At 43.3% G+C, this 23,484-nt stretch overlaps 1 protein-coding gene across 2 annotated transcripts in view; it reads right to left on the reverse strand.

Moving 5' to 3' along the window:
- Positions 1-23,484, reverse strand: part of BACH2 (BTB domain and CNC homolog 2) — a 357,893-nt gene that overhangs the window by 280,035 nt on the left and 54,374 nt on the right. Inside the window, exon 1 of one of the 2 annotated variants that reach the window (XM_029223455.1) lies at positions 5,509-7,350. The exons of the other annotated variant lie outside the window; for it this stretch is intronic. The gene's annotated coding sequence lies outside the window, so the exon portion shown is untranslated. Of the gene's footprint in view, positions 1-5,508; positions 7,351-23,484 lie in introns of those variants that run through there. 2 annotated transcript variants of the gene reach the window in all.

The raw sequence follows: 23,484 nt of genomic DNA on the forward strand, positions 1-23,484 counted from the left end.
AGCGCTATCACTCTATAAAAGATCAATTTCAGTGATTTAGGAGCATCTTAATTAAAGGCACAGTACAGAAGAGCTCCCAAGAGGGGGACTGGTTCAGCCTACTTCTCTTGCCTGGGTGGCTATTTAAACCAGAGGACACAAATTCAGATGCCTAAGGGGTCAAGAAAGAATGACATGAGGGAATAGGCCAGAGAAGACAATGCGGGGTAGGGGGACTGGAGAGTCTGCCACTCAGGTGTAGCTCCAAGAAGGTAAGAACAAGGTACACGGCCCCAGAGCTGATATTCAAGAAAGACAAAAATATTGAGAGATTACGTAAAATCACATGCTTTTTCAATGTTGGCAATTGAGGTTAATACTTTGGAAATCCCGTACGTGTAGGTCAGGTTGTATCTGCTATTTGTACACCTTTCATGTCGGTCGGGGGATTCTTTGTCCCTTTAAATCTCCAGGGCTGGTGGCTCCCAGCCTGTCTCCTGACCCTCTAGGGTTGTACTGCTGTGGCTTCCCTGGAACCACACCAGTGTGAATGTCAACTCTGCCTCTTGGCACTAACCTTCTCCGAGTCTCTATTCCTTCATCTGTAAAATCTGGGGAAATTCTTTATACCTCCTAAAATTATTTTGAGGATTAAATGAAAACATGAAGAAAGTACTGTATGCATGATGTTAAAAAAGATGAGGCTCTTCTCCTCTTCCTGTTTCCCATCACCATTCAGCATCACCTCATTCTGCTTGTAATTGTACGTAGGTGTTCACCTCTCAATTACCCTACTGGGTTATAAGTATTTCAAGGGAAGAGATTTTGTCTGTTTTATGCCCAAATAACCAGCACTTATCCCACTGCCTTACGTGCAGTAGGCACTCAATATATGCAAAATTTAATTATAATGTTGTTATGGACTGAATGTGTCCCCCCAAAATTCATATGTTGCCTAATTCCCAGTGCGATGATATTTAGAGGCAGGGCCTCTGGGAGGTAATTAGGTTTGGATGAGGTCATGAGGGTGGAGCCCCCACTATAAGAAGAGATGCCAGCGAGCTCACGTGTGTGCATGCATTCTCTCTCTCTCTCTCTCTCTCTCTCTCTCTCTCTCTTCCTCTCCTCTCCATGTAAGCTGTCTGGAAGAGAGCCCTCATTAGGAACCAAATGGGCTGGCACCTTGATCTTGGACTTACCAGCCTCCAGAACTGTGAGAAATAAACTGCCGTTTAGCTTCCCAGTCTATGGTATTCTGTTACAGCAGGCTAAATTGCTGGTGACAAACATTTAGGAAGATCTTCCTTAAATCTGGCACCACCTGAGCCTTTTCTTCTCATTTTATGTTCTTCCGATGCTTTAATGACAATATCTATATCTACTCCTCACTTGGCCAGAATATTTTGAGACTAAATGAAAAAACAGGTTCAAATTAAGAATAAAATACTGAGGAGTTTTCTCTTAAGAAGTGTGGCATCACTTTTAGGTCAACAGCATACTATCTGGGCACTCTTTGCATGCTTCAGAAGAAAAAAATTAAACATAAGCGATTTCATCACCCTACTAATAAATAAAGAATCATGCCTTAATTTTAGCATCCTCAACTCACGTTTGCCAACAGCGTATGTCACTGCCGGCAGTGTACCTGGTGGCTGGCCACAGGTGGAGGCAAATCCCCAGTCCATTTGTCCACTTTGGATTGAGACGGCTGACTTGTATTCCTCTAGGACAAAGGTTTACTAACCACGACTGACTTACCCAGGTTTCTTTGATGTTATGCTGAAAGAATCCCAGAGACCTTCAAACAATCTCAGCTTCCTTCTCCCTTGGGGGGTTTGCTGAACAATTCAGGCCAACACATTTCCTGTGATTTGGTGAGAAGCTAAAATAACTCAACAGACAGCCTAGTCAGCGGGGGACTTCAGAATGACCCACTGAAAAGGAAGACGATGGAAATCACTATGAAGCTATCTCTTTCCAGAAGCTCAAGGGGACCAGCTATCTCTCCAATAAAAGGTTTCTAATTAAGGGATTTAAATATTCTCAATAATACCTTGAGGATAGATAGGTCGTAGTGAGAGGCAATCGCCTTATTGGGAGCAGAGCGCTTACAGTGAAACTCATGTGTTTAGCAAGTCAGACTGGGTGTGATGCCTTGTTCCTCTGGGAAGAAACATTCATTAATCCTCAAGCTCAATTTTCCACGATGGGCCCCTGTCGAAAGCAATCTCAGGGATTCTCTGTTGACCTCTGCTTCCCTGAGGCTCACATTCTGTCCTTTCCAACACCAGCTCCTCCGCAGTGTGGCTTGTTCTTTGTGAGGGCACCCTGTGTCCTAAAGTTTGCTTCTGCCAGGGCCCTGGGGCTCTCAGTGCTCTCAAGTGAGTTTAGCGTCAAAATAACTGAAGTTCCCACACCTTGCAGGTAGTGTAACTAGGGAACCCACAGCCATTCAAACAACAGAACACCGGATGCCCATCTCCCCAGCCCTGTGCCCCAAACACTCACACTCAGACCCCGATACAGACTCTGCAGGGAATTCATCTTGCTGCTGTGGGCCAACAGCTCCTGTGGGAGTATAAACACCACAGCCCCTAGAACCTATGGCCAGGTCTGTGGCATCAGCGTCTTCTGGCACCTGGTATCTCCCTTTCCTGCCTTCGAGCTCACGATGCACTTATTATTTTCTATTTCATCCAACATACCTAAGGATTTTGGGGGTGGGTGGAGTGGGGCTGGGGGTTGGACGGGGGCCAGGCTGCACCAGCTCAGGATACTGTTCTGTCACAAATTCCAGTTTGGGGGTTCCCTAAACGCAATTCCGCCATATCCAGCCATCCCCTCTGTGGCCATTTGGCTGTAATTCAGGCAAGAGCTAGAAATATGTTCTTTGTAGCATACGCCGTATTGTCGTGACTCACACCCTGACTTTTCCTCACAGCAGAGTGATGCTGGGTGAAGAAGCGCTTGAGGGTCAGGCCAGGCATTGAGAGATGTGCCTTCAGCCAGCATCAGCGGCGCAGGAAGTTACCCCAAGGAAGCAGTCACCGCCCTGCACTCTCTGTACCCAGCTAGGTAAGTCTGTCCTGGGTTCTGAGGAAAGGAATGTGCCTGACGTCAACTTTTCAACGATCTAGAGCTGGATGACCGCACACCGACGTTTTGGTAGCACGAGAGAGGCAAAGAGGACGAGAAGTGAGGCTAGGATGCGGCCACATCCCCACATCACACCCGTGGTCTGGAGAGGGGCCTCATCCTCCCACAGCAGCCAAGAGAACAGCCACAGAAAACGGCTCCAGCCGCTGACCTGGAGGCCTGGTCCCCGGGGGATCCTCTGATCTCATTACGGCAGTCGACACTAGTCCTCACAAAACAAACAGGAAATTTATGGCTGCCTTAGCCTGTGGAGAGCTCCACATTCCTTGCTTAACGAGAGTTCCAGCTTCGGAGACCACAGCCACTGGGATTGGGGAGGATGTCTGCTTTGCTCCAAAGAAAGAACTGTGGTCCTGCCTCTTCCCCTCTTTCTGGGGCTGGAGAGGAAGGAGGTGAGCCTGGCGAGAGCCACTGAACTGGTGGCCTGGGGCTCTGCTCGTCCCGGGAAGAGAAGTTCCCTTTCTCCGTATGTCAACACCCCCAGGCGCAGTCAGTGGAGCCATTTGCTCTTGAATAGCCCTGGGAAAGCGCAGCTTTGAAGGGTTCCACCTGCTAAGGCCAGAAGCCCAAGAGAGAGGCTGTCCTGTGTAACAAAACGCCAGGTTGTCTGGTGGGAAAATTTCTTCCCTAAAATACCCTTGCTTGAGCCTTCGAAAACTTTACCTAACTTGGGGTTCCCACTTTTAGAATAAATGGCAGGAGGAAAAATGTTATTTTATACCCTTTAAGTCCATCTCAGACGTAACTGAGCACCTAGACTAGGAGGTAGAGGGTGAACCTCCAAACCAAAATACGAACAGACAGGTGGTTCTGAGTCGGGGTGATTCTACCCACCAGGGGACACCTGCAGTGCATGGAGACATTTTTGGTTGTCACGACTGGAGGAGGGTGCTACTGGCATCTAGTGGGTAGAGGCCAGGGATGCTGCTAAATATCCCACCAGGCACAAAACGGCCCCCACAATGAGAATTATCTGCTCTAAAATGTCAACAGTGCTGAAACTGAGAAATTCTGTTGTAGAAGGAACACTCAAGGATGTGTGTAGGTTTAAAATAATGACAACTCTTAACCTCACTACGATAATGTGGATATCACGCAGTCAAAATGTGTACAATTCACCAGCACAAAAACTTACCAGTTCTCTCTTCGAGTAAAATAAATGAACACTGCCTTGTAACTACGCAGAGTCAGATCATTAGGGCTGCCTAGAAAACAGTGGGGCAGCTTCAGTTTTAGACCATATGATCAGCACCGTCACGAGCGCTCTGTTTATTCCAGGTAAAGGTGTGATCTGCGCACTTACCGTCGTAATTCCGGGGTGAGCGCTAACAGAAAGAATTCATGAGCTCAGTTCCACGATTACTAAAACCATACATGTAACTTGAGTAGACCTAGGTCTGGGGAAGAAAATGGCAAGATATCTCAACTCTCAAAATACCAACATATATGAGGAACCGTGGTGATGCTGACCTACATCCCGGGGAGGTTCCAAAAAACAGCTGCATAGTAGGACATTAAATAAATGCAGGATCGCAGAAAGGTGCCGTAATGAAAACCATCAGGGTGCGCATTTTGGAATTCCCCCACTTCTAATTTTCTGTCCCTGTTTCAAAATATTCCCTTTCTCTACATAGCATACTTTCATCATATCTGATGTAAGAATGTATGTTTCAATAATCCACTCATCATTCTCTCATGAACTCTTTTATTCCCGCAAAAGAAGGAAAAATCCCCATCCAAGCACGGTGCACGCATGTAAGCAAGTCTGAAGAAGCAGGAGGAAAAGAATTTCATGAATGAGCAGGAGACAGTTTTTTAATGGAATGTTTTAAAGGCTTGTGGTATAAACAATAAACAAAACGGATTCACTGTTTATACTGTTTACCATGATGTAAGAGCTGGGCTTTTTTTTTTTCCCCCCATGTTCCAGAAGCAAGAGGAAAGTGAATACCTTGGTAGGGAAAAATGATACCTTCCTTGGCATTTCAGAACCATTGCTCGATGCCTCTTGAACAAGGGAAGCCACCGTAATGACTTTATTTTACCTACCGCAACTATGGGCCACTTCGGAGTCATTCTCCACCATATCCCACTTTCCTTCCTCCACTCCAGCCCTGCTACATCATCTCTGGAAACCATTAACCAAGAGTCCTGTTGCAATTTTCCTCTCCTCCCTGCCCTGCTGCCTCAGTCATGCTGGAGTCGGGACAAAGCCAACTTGTATTACATCACAGAGCCAACTCCTTTATCTGTAAACCATCTTGGTGGTAGTTTGCCACTACTGGAACCCAAGGCTGTCAACAGTGTGGTCTTTGTTTGGTGGGTGTTGCTTGAAAAATTAAGGAAAAAAAAAAAAAGGAAGTTCCCCCATACCTCCTTCCTCGTTTAAATACAGGCAGTGGGCTCCGGCACCTCTGCAGCCTGGCTCTACCCCGCCGTGTAAGCTAGACATTACCTTATACACAAATGAATCTCCGCATTCCTCAGTCTAGCTGCTTCCCTGCACACTCTACCTTCCCCTCCTCTTTCCTCTGTCCCCCCCCTCCTTTTTTTTTTTTTTTTTTTTTTTCCAATTTCCACTGCCTCACTGTGTTTTTGTGTAAATGATCTCACATGACTCAACAAATCCATCTGCCTGAAGCAGGCCAAGTCTGGAGCCCTCCCAGGAGGGAGGAGAAGAATTGCTTTGTGGAAAGGACCTGGAGCATTGCCCTTTCTCTGGCTCGAATTACCCGCCTGTCAGGCCTGACGGATTTGGCTAAAAATAAAAGGAAGCGGGCCGTGAAAAGCAGATGAATGGGCTCAGCAGTTCCTTAGATAACATGGGCCTGCTGTGGCCCCAAAGCTCCCCAAACAGAAACTTCAAATGCGGGGCTTGGGAGGGCAGGGATGGGGCGTCCAAGTGAAAGTGGAGGGGGTGGGACAGGGCCTGGGGCTTAGAATTCTGCCTGAGGACTTTGTGTGTGTGTGTGTGCGCGCATGTGTGTGTGTATGTATGAGACAGACAGAGACGGAGAGACGGAGAGAGATACTCATATAAAAAGGTCCTCGTAAACACACTAGAGTTTAGTGGAGTGGAGGCTTGGCTCATTAAGGAAAAAAAGGAAGAAAAAAATGTTGTTTCCACTACAAAATTACCCTTCTCCCTACCTCCCAACACCAGACATTTTTAAGCCTCCCTATGATGTCACTTTTGCATTCGGAGCCAGCAAAGAGCTCAAATCTTTCTTGTGAGTGGATGCCCAGCGCCCGCCCACCCGCAGTGGGTATTAAGCACTTAGGTTGGCAATGTAATGACACACTGTAACAATCTGTAATATGAAGCAGTCAGCAAAGCCCTGGCTCCGGGAGCTGTTTCTCCCGACCATTAACCATATGTTTGGCTCCCCAGCTAGCCTAGCAAGTGCGGTTCCAGCTCACCATCTGGTTTCTATCCACACAAGCAACTGCAAAGCACAGACCATCTCCCTCTGGAGCCGTGTGTTTCTTTTTCTCTCTTTTCCGTTCTGCCCTTCCCCTTTCCGCCTCCCAGCTCCTTCGGTTCCCTCGGCTAAAGAATTCTCTGCCATTCATCACGTGCAAAGAAAACTTTACCTGGCGGCAGCGGCAGAGCCATTAAGAATGCACAGCTGTATTGTAAACATGCCAGAGGGCCGGTTCCCATCCGCATCCGTCGAACGCGGTCCCTACCCCCTTTCTCATCTCCTATTGAGAGCTGACACTTGATCCAGATGTTAAAAATAGGTACATTCTTGACAGATCCAGGGGTTGTTGTGGTGCCCTTCACACTCACTCCAAATTCTGGGAGTGGGGCTTTAAAACACACACACACACACACACACATGCGCACACACACACACACACACACACACATCCCTAAATTTGCCTCAACATTCAATCCGCATTACATCAGTCTCACCCAGATGACATACCGGCTGCAAATAACCAAGTCAACGAAAGGATTCTATTCCTTTCTCTGCCCTAAAGGATTCGATCCCAAGTGTGTATTTTTCTTTCTTTCTTCTTTCCCTCCAGAGCCCAAACTGAAAGAGATGATGCTTCAGAAGAATAAGAGCACACAGCCTTTTTCAACAAACTGATAATTTGCAAAACTTAGGCTTATTTACATTGGCATTTTAATAGTATACAGTCATGACATGGAACAGACTACTGGAATTCAGATGCTTTTCTTGCAAGGTCTCCGAAGTATTTATCCCAGATTTTCTCCTTCACGTGATTTCAGGTACTTTATAAGTTTTTAAAAATTTAAGGAGAGACATTTGATAAACAGAAATTAGATCATTTTCCCGTCCCTACAAAAATTATATGTGCATTACCAGCCCATTTTACTGAATTAGGAACTTAAAGATAATTCTTTCCCACATCTTAAAAAAAAAAAAAGCTGATTTCTCACATACCAAGAACAAAAAGAAGAATATCACTAAAAGGTGATTAAGCAGAATGTCAGATTTTATCAACGTGGCAGAGCTACAGAGGTTCTGTCAGGGCAGCACTGTTTATTCAGGGTAACAAGGGTGCCAGGAGGCCACTGCCTGGGCGGACGTCTTACACCCACTGTCTTTGTCAGCCCTAGTTTCATAATCTGAGATAGGTCTTTTGTTTGCTATTTCTACGAGTAAGGGACATTAAAGTTCTGCTGCATATAGGTTTTAGAGAATGACAGAAAAAAACTTTCAATTTCAGAAGGCTTAAATTGTCTACAGAAGATGTGTTCCATTAAATGCTGTTTTAACCCCCAAATCATAGTATAAACTTAAGATGAATTACCATGACTACAATATGACTAATAAAAACAAAGAAAAATGATCAATTCACAGCTTCAACATTTTCATAGTTTACCTGGCTCTTTGGAGCCAGGAATCAATTTATTACATAATTACCGGTGCCCTCGGCCCCATTCTACTAGGATCCCTGGGGGTGCGGGGACCCTGGGCATCAGAATTTTTGACAGCTTCCCAGCTGTAGCTATTGGGCAGCCAGAGCTGAAAGGTCTTGCTCTGTGTAAACTTCTGTGATACTAGAAACCACATCATCAAAACCAGAAAGAAACCTTTGGAATGGAAATGGAAATGAAATTTAGGGTTAGAACAGTGGCTTTCAAACTTGTTTAGAAGTGAAATCTTCAATCAAATGAAATCTTATATGAAATCCCTGTAAACAAAAGAGTAAAAGTGGTCATGTTTATGTCATTTTATGTTCTCAGTCTATACAATATCCATAGATTTCATAAATTCAAATGTATAATATTTTAAATTGCCATAAGTCAACCAGTGAGAACAAAGAGGCCATTTTATTGAACACAAAAGTCTGAAATTGGGGTTATGGCTGAGAGGCCCAGTGCTGTCGGCCTCAGCATCCAATTTTTTGCATGGCTGATGGTTCAGATGATCAAGGGTGGATGCATGCGATAATAGCAGTTTGTGCAGTAGGATGAAATTAATTCATACATTAATTTAATAAATGTCAATTAAATGTCTAGTACACACCCTCAGGGGTCACTGGAGGAATAAACTGCAGCCTTTTCCCTGGAGAAGGCTAGTTAAGAAGACACCTAATGGCAGCACAGCAAGGCCAGCACAACAATGGAGGTACCAACCAAGAGCTTGCTGTGGGGAGACGGGGCATAACTTCAGCAGCAGCATGGGACAATTAAGCCAGGTCCTAAAAATCTGAGTAGGAATTTTAGAGCTAACAAAGAAAGGGAAGGACAGCTCAGAATGAAGGAACAGAATGTGGGGGGAAAAAAAAAAACAAACCAACAGCAACAACCCGTAAGTATAAATAGGTTTGGTGAGTTCTGGGGGTTATGAGAAATTCTGAGGAGAGCAGGAAGGGCTGGGATTTGAGGCTGAAAAGGGAACTGAGGCCAAGTTATAAGAAACTTTAAATGTCATGATACAGCTTAGACCAGCACTGAGCAACAGAAACCTAAGGTGAACCACACACATAACTTCAAATTTTCTAGTAGTCACATGAAAAAAGTAAAAAGAGACAGGAGGAATTAATTTTAATGATATGTATTTAACCCAACAGATCTAAAATATTACCATTTTGACATGTAATCCATACGAAAATTATTAATGAGATATATTACATTTTTTATACTCTTTAGTTTTATCTTTTAAAATTTATTTTTTATTGAAGTATAGTTGATTTACAGTGTTGTGTTAATTTCTGCTGTACAGCAAAGTGATTCGGTTATACATATTATATATAAACATTCTTTTTTTCTTGTATTCTTTTCCATTCTGGTTTATCACAGGATATTGAATATAGTTCCCTGTGCTCTACAGTAGGACCTCGTTGTTTATCCATCCTATATGTAATAGTTTGCATCTGCTAATCCCAAACTCCCAATCCATCCCTCCCCCACCTCCCCTCTCCCTTGGTAGGCAACCACAAGTCTGTTCTCTATGTCTGTGAGTCTGTTTCTGTTTCGTAGATAAGTTCGTTTGTGTTATATTTTAGATTCCACACGTAAGTGCTATCATGTGGTAGTCTTTCTCTTTCTGACTTATTTCACTTAGTATGATCATCTCTAGTTTCCAGCCACATACTAAGTTTTTTTAGAATAGGGCATGGGTTTTATACCTATAACACATCTCAATGTGGACTGGCCACATTTTAAGAGCTCAAGAGCCACGTGTGGCCCGTGGACACTGTCCTGGATGGCTCGGGTTTGCATCTGATCCTGCAGGCAGTGTAGGCCAATGGACTTGCTGGGATATAAAAACATATCCAATATGTTTTTAATGCTAAAATTTGTGCTTCGTGTGAAAAGTTACTGACTGTGTATTTAGTATGAGGCTGCACTGCTCCTTCCAAGCTCACTTCCCTCTGCGGTCGAATCCAATGCCGTTTAATGAACAGGTACGAAGGACTCCCCACATGGCAGACAATGCCAGGCACTGACAGGAAGGAGACACAATTCTTCCTTTCAAGGGGCTCAAGTACAGTGTGGGAGACAGAACAGCAAATGACAACAGTGTTGAGTGCATTAATATTGCACTGACCATCCTACGGAAAAACCCGAACAAACTTTTTGGCCAACCCAATAGAAGGCTGCGAAAGGAGGTCTCTAAAATGTTCCATAAAATACAACATAACTATTTCCCATAATATATTCAGTGGCACTTTTGAGATGGCAGGAAGTGGGGCTTTCAGAAAGTAGTTGGCTTATGAACTGACTTTTGTTTTTGTTTTTTTTTTTTTTTGGTACGCGGGCCTCTCACTGTTGCGGCCTCTCCCGTTGCAGAGCACAGGCTCCAGACGCGCAGGCTCAGCGGCCACGGCTCACAGGCGCAGCAGCTCCGCGGCACGTGGGATCTTCCCGGACCAGGGCACGAACCCGTGTCCCCTGCATCGGCAGGCGGACTCTCAACCACTGCACCACCAGGGAAGCCCTGAACTGACTTTTAAAACTGATGCAGCATATGTTTTACTGCTGTGTTTGTATCTGGTTGCACTGTATTAAGAGAATCCTGATATTCCCAGGTTACTACTACAGGTATGAGTCCCTGTCTGAATCCTGCTCTCTAAACTCAGAGACCAAACAGATTCAGACAAGTTTTCAGGTGAATCTCTTGCTATCTGCTATTCTTATTGCGTACCATTTGAAACTGGGAAACAAAATTGACATGAATAACACTGTATCCTTTGCCACTAGAACTCACTCTGGGAAATTTCCATATCCAAATTTTGGAAATGAGTGGATCGGAACAGCAAGGAACAGTTAAATTGGAAATCTTAACAGTTCTTTAGCAATTCGCTTTGTAATCTCGTGATATGCCTCAAACGAACCCAAAACCTTGAAAAAATGCAGACGTTAATCCCATTTCCCAGAGAGAACTCTAATTTGAAAAGATGAGTGCACCCCATGTTCACAGCAGCACTATTTACAATAACCAAGACATGGAAGCAACCTAAATGTCCATCAACAGAGGAATGGATAAAGAAGATGTGGTACATATATACAATGGAATATTACTCAGCCATAAAAAGGAATGAAATTGGGTCATTTGTAGAGACGCAGATGGACCTAAAGACTGTCATACAGAGTGAAGTAAGTCAGAAAGAGAAAAACAAATATTGTATGTTAATGCATATATGTGGAATCTGAAAAAACTGGTATAGACGATCTTATTTACAAAGCAGAAATAGAGACACAGACGTACAGAACAAATGTATGTATACCAAGGGGGAAAGGGGTGGGGTGGGATGAACTGGGAGATTGGGATTGACATATATACACTATTGATACTATGTATAAAATAGATAACTAATGAGAACCTACTGTATATTACAGGGAACTTTACTCAACGCTCTGTGGTGACCTAAATGGGAAGGAAATCCAAAAAAGAGGGGATATATGTATACGTACAGCTGATTCATTTGCTGTACAATATAAACTAACACAACATTGTAAAGCAACTATACTCCAATAAAAACATTTTTAAAAAGGAAAAAAAAAGACTTTTTTAATTTCAAATTTTAATTACTAACGATGACCTGACAATTACTTGATTTCTTTAATAATCAATCAAGGAGAATCCAAAATGTACAGTGGGGATACAGGACCGTAAAACAGAATGTTCACTTCTTGTACAACTGGCCACTCACCCACACAGAAGCGTACTCCCAGCGGAGGCTCCCTAGCCCTGCCCGGCATGTAACTGAGCATGCTGTATTTATCTAACAGGAGGAATTCACTTGTTCAATTTGTAATCAGGCTGGAATCTGAAAAATACTGGTACAGACTTCCTTATCGACAACTCATTTATAACACGTTCAAATATAGAAGCCAAAACAGCAGAAAACACTTAATTTCAAGGTTAACTTGACAGTCCAATTCAATGCGTCGGTGGTCCCAATGTGTGAAAATTTGGTATGTAACACATTTAAGTGCATGTTTTAAAATCATGATTATAAAAAATCGCTCTAAATATATTAAAAATAAAATGCAAATTAAATGCTTGCACAGCCCCTTAAATATCTCCAGGGAACTTCTGCAGACCAGAGTTTGAAGATGGTTAGTGTAGGGCCTTTGAGGTCAAAATGTAAATCTAAGAGCAATACTCTGCTGCCCCTACTACTTAAGGATCATCAAGTCATTCCCAAACTTTAGCTGGGAGAAGATACCATCCTTCATTATCCTAAAAAGTAGGGAAGCTGGAAAACAAAGCCACAGAAAATGTTTTAAGATCCACTAGTAAATTAGAATTAAAAAGGCTAGGACCCAAATCTGAGACACATCATTAACTTCTTAACGCTGTTCATTCACTAATTCGCTCAACAATTTTTACTGAGCACCTACTACGCGTCAGGCACTGTTCTGAGAGTTGGGATAATCCGTGAAGAAAACAGACAAAATCCCCTACCTTAGTGGGATCTAGAGTCTAATGGAGGGAGACAGATAATAAGCACAAATAAGAAACATAATAAATTACTTTTGTTATAAGGTGATAGGTGCAATAAAAAAAAATGAGCTCAGAGGAATTGGGAATGGGGTGGAAGAGAAAGGCTGCAATTCTAAATAGATGTTCAGGGTGGGTGAGAAGGTGAAAATGGATCAAGGGCTCACATAAATCTTGGGCAGGCCATCAGGAGTGTGTGTGGAGGGTGTCTGCGTGTGTGTGTGTGTGTGTGTTACAAGAACAAAAGTTTGCATTTATCTGAAGATGAAGTGAAGTTTGGATAAGGCTTTCATTCATTTGATTTACCATTAAGAAACTTTCCTTAGCTTAATGGAATGTCCCCATTTCTCTCAATCAGCGCAGTGAAGGACATAGTTTGTGAAAAATATTTTAAAAGTACGGCACCTTCTATGAAGAAAAAGGCCCTCTCTAAACGCCTGCTAAGCAGAAAGTGTTTGCCACTGTCAGGAATACACTCCGCACATCCTCTAATCTGCATTATCCCCAGGCCACGTCCCACCCACACGCAGACCCCACCCGGCCAGCTCAGCAAATGTGCACCAGCTCAGACTCCTGTAGAACAATGGGGTCTTTCAGGCCTTACAATCTGGTGAAGAAACAGGCTGGAACGTCATGGGAAAAATTAGGAAATATCGGAGGAAAACAGCTCACAAAGTGAGGGGTGGAACCACTTGCTCACATGTTCTAAGTCTGGAACAAAGAGAAACAACCGTGATAGCCCCCTGCCTGCTCTGACCCTGCTCATTTCAAAAGAGAGGCGTCCTAAACCCCTTTTCTCTTCTCAGGGATTACAGCGGCAAGACATAGACAAGACACCAGAATGAGGAATTTTCAACCTAAAGAAGCAGAGTTAATTTCAAAAGCTTTACCCTCAAGAAAAGCATAATAACCAACCCAAACTACCAGCCTTTTTGTTCAGTGATCCAGAACACCAACGCGATTACAGACCAACTGGACTTCAACCACCACACAAAGGAAAACGGAAACTCCTACCGCGATACCATGTATTTTTTAGCTCTTCCCAAGTATTCTTGCTATGAAATCTCGTACAACAGCCAGCCCCACCTCAGCACTCCTTCCTCATCACACCCAGTTTATACCTTTCCCACCAGCCTAGCTCAATTCTCCATCTGCCAGCCTTTGCCAATAGCTGTTCCACTTGCAAATTATCAATACCTGTCTCCTCTTACCCACCAAACACCACCTCTGTTGCCTTAAAAAAATCTCAGTTTGAGACTTAGTACTTACTGAGAAATGAATTTCCAGATCAATCCAGTACATTTGCAAACTTGTCAACAAATGTACGCTTCTGCTTTAATACGTCTTTATAATCCCACTATATTTGCCAGTGGATAAGTTAATCGGACTTTTCTAAACTTCCGAAGGAGAAACTTTGCACCATATTTCTATCTGTAAGATTTTATCAACTGTTAAGCACTGCGGGCATGGCAGCCATCTCCCATGAGTGAATCTGACGGTCAACTATTTTGGGAAAAGACTTGTAAGTGGTTTATTATTATAAAGCATTATGCGGAAAAGTTGTTTATTTTACTCTTGGAAGGAAAAAGCAATGTGTATAAAAATCACAAAAATGTTTTAAAATGTAAAACAATTTCAAAAGAAATACATCTCATAGTGAAAATAAGAGAGAACCTTACAAAGATACCCCACAGACATGTCACCGGTATTACTCCAAGAGCCTAAGCATAAGGATCACCTTTGGGGAGAAACCATCATTTGACAGCGAGGCAGAATTGGAAGTCAGGTAGTGAACTGAGCAGAATTAAATGCAAATTAATCATGCTGGCTAAAATGCAAAGGAGGACGGTGGTGAGACACTGTCAGAGGTAAAAAGTGAGTTCAGGCCTCAGAGGTGATTCCATAGTCAGCACCCTTGTGAACTTACAGAACAAGTTCTTAAACCACTGGTTCAAACCGCTGCTCATCAGAATCACTTTGGAGGGCTTTTAAAAAGCCCACTGTGCAGGTGACATTCCACACTAATAAAATCAAATGTCTGGGGTGGGAGCTGGGCATCTGTGGTATATAAAGATCCCCAGGTGATTCCAATGTGCATCAAGGTTTTAGAACCATTGTCCCAGACTCTACCGGTAGAGCACAATAACTGACATTAAAGATGGTGACGCTGACCAGTCCAGGTTAGCCGACACTGTTAAGTGGGAAATCACTCCTGTGGTTCATCTTCTTTGATTATCATAATGTGGCCTAATACAAATTTATATTTATATTTATTTATTTTTTGGCCCTGCCGTGCAGGCTGCAGGGTCTTAGTTCCCCGACCAGACCTCGGACCTGTGCCCCCTACAGTGGAAGCGCAGAGTCCCAACCACTGGATCGCCAGAGAAGTTCCAATTACACAGTTTTTAAAAGGCCCTAAATGAACTTGAGGCCTTGAGATTTAGACTAGGAAAGGGAAACCAGGCATGATGGTAGGTACAGGTCCTAAGAGCAACAATAATAATTGGAATGTTGCCCATTGTGCCATCAAGGGACCTGGCTTTAGAGTTAGCAGCCTGGATGCAAGGCCCCGGCCAGTCATCTGTTAGATGTGGGGCTGCCCACCACCTCTCTGTCCCGTGACCCTAGTGGTCCATCTGGGGCAGTGGTTCTCAGCCTGGGCTGCTTATCAGCATACCCAGGTGCAGGCTGCAACCCCACACATTCTGACTGGTCTGGAATGGGGTCCGGGGATCCACAGATTTTAAAAGCTCCCCAGGCGACGGCTGTGTCATGTGAGTGTAGAGAACCACAGCAGAGAGATTATGAGAAAGGGCTCTGAGGCCATACCACTTGCATTCAAATCCCTGCTCCACCAGTTCCTAGCTTTGGCTCAGCTTCCTTAACTGTAAAAACAGAGCTAATTGATGACACCACCTCTGTTGTGAGGCTTACCTGATCTCCCCCACTGGATTATTGTGAGGATTCGACGTAATACCTGCTACATAGCAAATGCTGGATTTTACATTTTCACATACAGACACATACGTGTATTTGTCATGCGATTAAATGGCATATGTATATAAAGTGCTTAGCACTGTCTCCTATATATAGAAGTGCTCAGCAAATACTGGCTAAGCTGGAGCTGATGCTGACAACAGCGGTAGTGGAAAAACTTACTGGAACTGGCTGTCTTCTGTTTGGGATTTCATCTTCTCCTCACTGCATGGCAGCCTTTGCTTCGGAAATAAAACCTAAAATATATGAGGATTGGAGGGGGGGAGGGGGAGGTACCTTTCTGCTCTCTCTTAATTATCCAGAGGTCCCCTAACCGGGGAGGGCTAATTCTGCTGCAAAGAGATGATGGAAATGTGGGTTTAACGGCAAAGAAGAGAAATGTGGCGACCTGCCCCTCCCCACATGATGAGGAGCTGCAGAACTTGACAGCCAGAGGAAACGCAATCTCCTCATTTCCTAGGGGGAGCCCAGAATGGAAACGTGTTTTGTCCAAGATCACACTGCTCGTGGCAGAACTGGGATCTGACTTCACCACAGAGTCCTTGCACTGACCCTCCCAGGTGACGAGCATGTCTGGCCGGCCCCCTGTCAGAGGGGAGATGTGGTACCCGTGGTCAAGGCCAACGTGAGGGGTGAGGAATGTAGTGCCCTGTTTTCCAACCGCTTCCTTCCTCACTCTGCCCAGTTCCCTTGCCTGATCCAAATTCCACACCCTCCAGGCCATTTCCGGTTGAGATGGAGGATATGGGACACTAGAAAGCAGCCGTGCTTTGCTTTGCGGCCAAATTGCTTTCTCGGAGATGTTCGGTTCCAATTTTATAACATAAGACAATTATAAAAAAGATCAAATTTCCCAGTGTTTCATTTACACAGAACTGTTCAGGGGTGTACATATATTAAGGGATGCTCGCATAGTTCTTATCCACTGACCAAGGACAGGAAATCCTGTCTTCCAGCTGCTGAGTCTCAGGCCACTCCATCCAAATATTCTTGCTGACAAATGTGACCTTGTCTCGGTCCTGAAGAATTTAAATATTCCCTCAATGTCATTTCTACTTGATCTTAGCAAGATGACCAAACTGCAAATTCAAATACCACTTAGTAAAAGTACAACATTCACGTCCACTTACCAATCCCCCCTCCAATTCCAATCCAGTGACCCTGGGCTGGAACCTAATCTAAAAGATTACAAAGCAACATCCTCATGAGTTGTCATGGCAACACCTGGATGTCAGATATCCCATGTCCCAGGGCTGTAAATTCTCATTTTCAGTCTACTTATATCCTACTATTTCATGTATAACAACCAACTAAAATGCAATTTGATATGTCAGCTGCTAAACATAATAAGAGATGCCATTTGCTATTACAGCCAATAATAAAAGATTTCTAGTTGCTTCTGTTTTCAAAGATACAGCAAATCACTGTGTATTCTAAGTCCACTGGACTGGTCCTCAAAGAGAGGCTATTTAGCCAGACTTCCTCCATTTTTACTTAATTAGTCAATATTTAAGAGAGCCTTGGAGATGAAAAGAACTCTGGTGAAAGCTTGGCATTATTATTCTCTGAACAGGAGGAAATGCACTGATCTTCAAACTTTCAATAGACACAGTATATTTGATCCAAAAGAAAAAACACACACATACAAAAACCCTGACTGTGATCCAAGCCTTTCAAGGGCACAAATCTACAACAAGGGTGCCCTGCAAGACCTTCAATTCTTTATAACTGGAGAAGAGAGAAATTCGCGTTCTTGAAATCTAGGTAATGCAACATCTTGTTTTAATCAGCAGTTTTGTTTTGGGCTGAATTTTTGAAATCCTAACCCCCAGTAAGTCAGAATGTGACTGTATTTGGAGACAGAGCCTTTAAAGAGGTATTTAAGGTTAAATGAGGTTACCAGGGGGAACCCTAATCCAATCTGACTGGTGTTCTTATAAGAAGAGGAGATTAGGACACAGACACAGGCAGAGGGAAGATCATGTGATCTTCGGCCACCTACAAGCCAAAGAGAGAAGCCCTGAGAAGAAATCCACCCTGCTGACATCATGATCTAGGACTTTCAGCCTAGAAACAGAAATAGAAATTTCTATTGTTTAAGCCGCGCAGTCTCTGGTACTTTGTTATGGCAGCCCTAGCAAACGAACACAAGGTTCCACCTCTTCTGCTCAATGTCAATTCACCAAGAGTGGCTTTATCTCAGGTATGATGGGGTCAAACTTCCCCCTGTAGGTCTCTCTCCCTGCCTGCCCTCCACCTGGAGCTCAGGTGGGGTTCACTAAGCACACACGGGGCGGGCTGAGCTCTAAGACAATCGGGAAAGATCTCTCTTGAAATTCCCATTTGCTAAAAAAGCATTAAAACCACCTCTGTAAATAGCAAAGTTGATTGCTAGAGTTGTGTGTTTATTTTTATTTTCTCTGCTTATCATTTAGCAGAACTGCTAATGAGAAAAGAAATGTCCAGGAGATGAACAACAGGCCCAGAAGGAAAGAGAAAGGAAGACGTGGATGATACACAAACCAGATTATCAGTCTTGAAATACTCCAGAAGTAGACATGTGATAAATCACACTACATGGGCTTTCAATCCGAAAAATAAGTGGAATGCAGAGAGGTGTACAGGGGGCTGCATGCTAACAGTTTTAAACCAACACTAACCACCACCTGTGTAGAGGTACAAACTCTTTTTCTGCTAAAATTCTAAGAGACCTTTTCTCCTTTTGAGTTTTGAAAATCAATGTCTACTACACGTGTCTCTCCATCTTCACGACAGCTGCCAGAAAGTTCAAAACCCCACTTACGGCCTGTCTCTAGCAAGTCCACAAATAGGCTTCCTGATACCTTTTATTAATTCCTAGCCTCATTTTCCAACTTTTTGTTACCGGCTTTAACGGGGTGTATCTTTGGAGTCAAATGTTACCTTTTTGTAATAATGTGGGGTATTATTAACTAGATAGCCTTCGTTAAGCCTCAAATATTTATGGAAGCTTCTCTTCCAGAGCCTTTTTGATCCGTGAGATGGCAGATTTCATGCTTAAATGAAAATTTGTTTCAGCTCATGGAGAAGCTGAAACAACATCAATTTCTCATACTTGTTTTAATCACAATATAAATTTATAAGCTAAAATAGAGAAGAGAGCTACGCTAAGAAGCTGGGACCATGATGCAGTGAGAAGTCACCCTTTTGTATTCGGTTGCTTGCACTCAGGACGTTAGCCGGCACCCAGAAGACACATAAATTCCCTGGGGTAAAGGATTTCTTGGACTACCGGCCCCTCCTTTCTTCCATGTGAGTGTCACTACGGCAGATCTACAGCAAAGCCTGCCCTTGGTACCAGCCTTCAGCCTGCCTGGATGGACCCTGTCTGCTCCCATCTGCCTGTGCATACAGACTGCCAGCCCAGCTGTGCTCCCAGTAATATCTACTCAACTATTTACAGTGCTGGTGTGGCATTACAGACGTCTGGGTTTGAATTTACTGGCTGCGTGATCTTGGACAAGATATTAAATGCTCTCTTGAGTCTCAGGTGCCATATCTGAAAGTTGGGATAATATAGAAAGTCCCTGGAGGGATTTATGTGAGGATTGAATTAAATAACACACATAGGTCCTAAGTTACATGTCTGGCATACCACAGTCAACACTCAATAAATATTAGCTATTATCATTACCATCATCATCATTCTTTTTTCAAAATTTTTATTGGAGTACAGTTGATTTACAACGTTGTGTTAGTTTCTGCTGTACAGCAAAGTGAATCAGTTATACATACATATATCCACTCTTTTTAAGATTCTATCCCCATATAGGTCATTACAGAGTATCAAATAGAGTTCCCTGTGCTATACAGTAGGTTCTTATTAGTTATCTATTTTATATATAGTAGTGTGTATATATTATCATAATTCTTTAAAGAATGGCTGGTGTTCAGTGTAACCTCTTGGTCCTTCTGGTTTTTTTATTGACATATGGTCGATGTATAATATTATATAAGTTACAGGTGTACAATATAGCGATTCACAATTTTTAAAGGTTATACTCCATTTGTAGTCATTATAAAATATTGGCTGTATTTCCCGTGTTGTACAATATATCTTTGTAGCTAATTTATTTTATACGTAGCAGTTTGCACCTCTTAATTCCCTATCCCTCTATTGCCCCTCCCCCCTTCCCTCTCCCCACGGGTAACCACTAGTTTGTTCTCTGTATCAGTGAGTCTGCTTCTTTTTTGTTATATTCAGAAGTTTGTTGTCTTTTTCAGATTCCACATATAAGTGATATCATACAGTATTTGTCTTTCTCTGACTTATTTCACTTAGCATAACGCCCTCCGAGTCCATCACCTCATGCTCTTGAGATCTCCCGAGTCCATCAATAGGCTCTCTCCCAGGATTATTTCATTTCTGTGTGATCAGCGAGAGCGCCAGCCCCAGCCCTGTGGACCAGGCAGGAGGTGCCACACCTGAGCAGAAAGAGTGAGGCCCACCAGCCCTCTGGTTTGGAATTATACCTCACTTCATGCATGCATTTACCTGGTCAGAGGAGTGTTTAGAGAACCAGATTTAGCGTTCACCCATGAGCCTGAAGACCTGTCTTCTTGGGGCTTTTGTTGGCAGCGCAGCAGAATGAGAACGCTCCCCAGCTCCTAATCACCACCTTCATCAGCGATGCCAGTGCCCACAGTGGGGTGTTCTGGGCTGTGCGGATCAGGGAGCAGGGGAGGTAGTTACATTTCCTGGAAATACAGGTAGCAATTTCCTGTGGCTTCCTCTGTTTTTGATGTAGAGATGAGCACACGTAAAAAACTAAACACATCAAGGATCAGAGCGTCAGTCAGAGGTGGTGCAAACACTGAAAAATACTGTCATGTTCTCATAAACAGATTCAGAAGTGCAAAGTACAGAGCATCTTCCAAAGAGCACGCTCCCTGCTAAAAATCTGTACAGTAGGGCTGCGAGGCGACAGGAAGAACACAAGCTAAGCTTCCACACCTGTACGTGTATCTGTGACCTGCTGCTTGAGTTGATGAACCTTCTCATGAACTGAGACCCAAGTGAGCAAGAACCAAGTTTCCATGAAGGCCAATGTTTTGCATAAACCTTCGCCTGAAAAAGCTCTGGTCTGGTCACAGGGCTTCAGTAAAGAGTTCTCTAGAATTTGGGGCCTGGTCAGAAAAAATTCACTCCCTGAAGTGGAAAGTAGTAAAATGATTAGATGAACTTAACTGTTTACATAACTATCCTAAAAGACAGTTCAGGATTAAATGAAACAATGCACACTACATTTGGGAAACAGCCAGGCTCACGGGAGGTGACCACAATGTGTCCTTAGAACTAAAATGAAGCAGAGAAAAAGATATCTTGGCCAATGATACCATAACCTGCTGGAGACGGAAGACAGAAGAAGGATGTGTGGAATGCACAGGGTTCATACAAATCAGACCAAACACAGACTGGTTCTGGAGGCGGGAGCCTAGTTCCAAATTCCGTGTTTGCCATTCCCTAGCTGCGTGACCCTGGCCAAGCTACTTAACCTCTCTCAACTTCCGATTCCTAGTGTGATTTTTGTTAGTCCGTCACCGGCTCGTCTTCCTCTGTGAAGAACTGCCTCTCCATACCCACTGGGATACCCAGTGTCACAGCTGGTCACATGACACAAAGACAGCTTAGTTACAAAATACAGTTAAATCTTTTTCACTCAAGTTAGTCTGCTACTCGCAACCAAAAAGGTCTTGGTTAACACACCTCATTTGCAAGAGTTGCTATGAGAATTAAATGAAGTACTATAAAGCAACCACAAGACAGGCTGGTTGCATTTTTCCAAAGGCTGGTCAGCACAGGTGCTGGAGTCTGACTGCATGGGTTCAAATCCCAGCTCCCTTCACAAGGTAACTTTAGATAAATCACTTAACATCTCTGTCTCAGTTTCCCAGTCTGTAAAAATGGAGCTAATAACAGAAACTTCATCATAGGGTTTTGAGAATTGAGCCAACGTAGATAAAGCCTTTAGAACAGTGCCTGACATGCAGCAGTAAACATTCCATAAATATTAGCTATCATGATTACAAAGAAAGAGCAGCTCTGACTGCTACTAAGAACTGTGTGAAAGACACTGATCTAGACTTGCTTATCTTCCATAAGAAAAGAATCATTCTCAGGGAACTCTACTCAATACTCTGTGATGACCTATATGGGAAGAGAATCTAAAAAACAGTGGACATATGTATGTGTGTGGCTGACTCACTTTGCCGTACAGCAGAAACTGACACAACACTGTGGATCAACTATACTCCAATAAAAATTAAAAAAGAAAAGAATCATTCTTCCAGATAATCCAGCTTGATGGAAAATCCCTGAAGGACAATTAGAAAGAATTCAATTCCTCATATTAGAACTTAGCCAGCTCTAATATTTGGTCCCCTGAGAATTTACTGACCAAGAGGATATGGTCTGAGCAAATGACCCCCGTCAATTGTGCTGCCTGGTCTCTCTCTTTCTCACTGTCAAAAGATCTGTTATGAATTAATCTGTCATCAATTTAATCATAAGTCAATTCTTGCAAGTCACATCTCTCTAGAACTAATAAAACTGATTTTGGTCCTGTGGCTATCCCCCAGGGCTGTGTCCTTAGGGTGACCACCCGAATCAACCAGCCAGCCTCACTCTTGTTGAAATCTGTATTAACTGCAACTCAAGACTATTTCATATACTAATTAAATGCAGCTTCTCCTTCCTCTCTGCTTTGTGTGTGATCTAATCGCTCACTCATTCATTCATATAATAAACTTATATTGAGCACTATGTGTCAGGTGCTGGGCTAGGTGCTGGATAAAACACAAGCAAGGTGCTTAGAGTCTAGTGAGGAAAGTAAGTCCACTAGAAAACAGAGTGCTAGGACAGAAGTATACCTGAGGCCCGAGGAGAGCTCAGGCCTGCAGAATTCAGGCATTCAGCACAAAACTTTTGGGAAAGCAAAGGTTTGTCCAGAGCACAGAAGGGGCGGAGGGGGAAAAGGATGCTGACAGGAAAGGTATGTAGGTCTTAGACACTCTGGGATGTTAGGTCCCCTGGGAAGGAAATGTGCTCAGCTAAGCTAAGGAAGACTGTAAGAAAGTCACCACAAGACTCGGTTTTGCCTTTAGAAAGATCATTCTGACTGGCAGTATGGAAGATAAATGAAGGGGCCATATGTGGAAACCGGGAGGAGTAAAGTAAAGAGGTTACTGTGTTTATCCAGAAAAGAAGTGGTAAAGCCTGAATACAGGGAGAATAAAGGACGAAGCAAAAAAGAAAGACTCTGGGATTCCAGAAAACGGGAGAACTGGATTCTGTGAAGCTGTGCTTCTTCAGCTCACTGGACACTGTGGACCTGTCGCTGTTCGGCTACTTCAAGAAGGTACGTGAAAAGATCCTGCTGCTAATTATTAGAGAAATGCAAGTCAAAACTACAACAAGGTATCATCTCACACCGGTCAGAATGGCCATCATCAAAAAGCCTAAAACAGTAAATCCTGGAGGGGGTGTGGAGAAAAGGGAACCCTCCTACACTGTTGGTGGGAATGTAAATTGGTACAGCCACTATGGAGAACAGTATAGAGATTCCTCAAAAAACTAAAAACAGAGCTACCATATGATCCAGCAATCCCACTCCTGGGCATATATCCAGAGAAAACTCTAATCTGAAAATGTACATGCACCCCAATGTTCATTGCAGCACTATTTACAATAGCCAGGAGGACATGGAAGCAACCTAAATGTCCATCGACAGATGAATGAATGAAGAAGATGTGGAACATATATACGATGGAATATTACTCAGCCATAAAAAAGAATGATATAATGCCATTGCAGCAACACGGATGGACCTAGAGATTATCATACTAAGTGAAGTAAGTCAGAGAAAGACAAATATCATAT

Source organism: Monodon monoceros, unplaced genomic scaffold (genome assembly GCF_005190385.1).
Source record: "Monodon monoceros isolate NGI ecotype Baffin Bay Population unplaced genomic scaffold, NGI_Narwhal_1 Super_Scaffold_15, whole genome shotgun sequence".
Classification (NCBI taxonomy): domain Eukaryota; kingdom Metazoa; phylum Chordata; class Mammalia; order Artiodactyla; family Monodontidae; genus Monodon; species Monodon monoceros.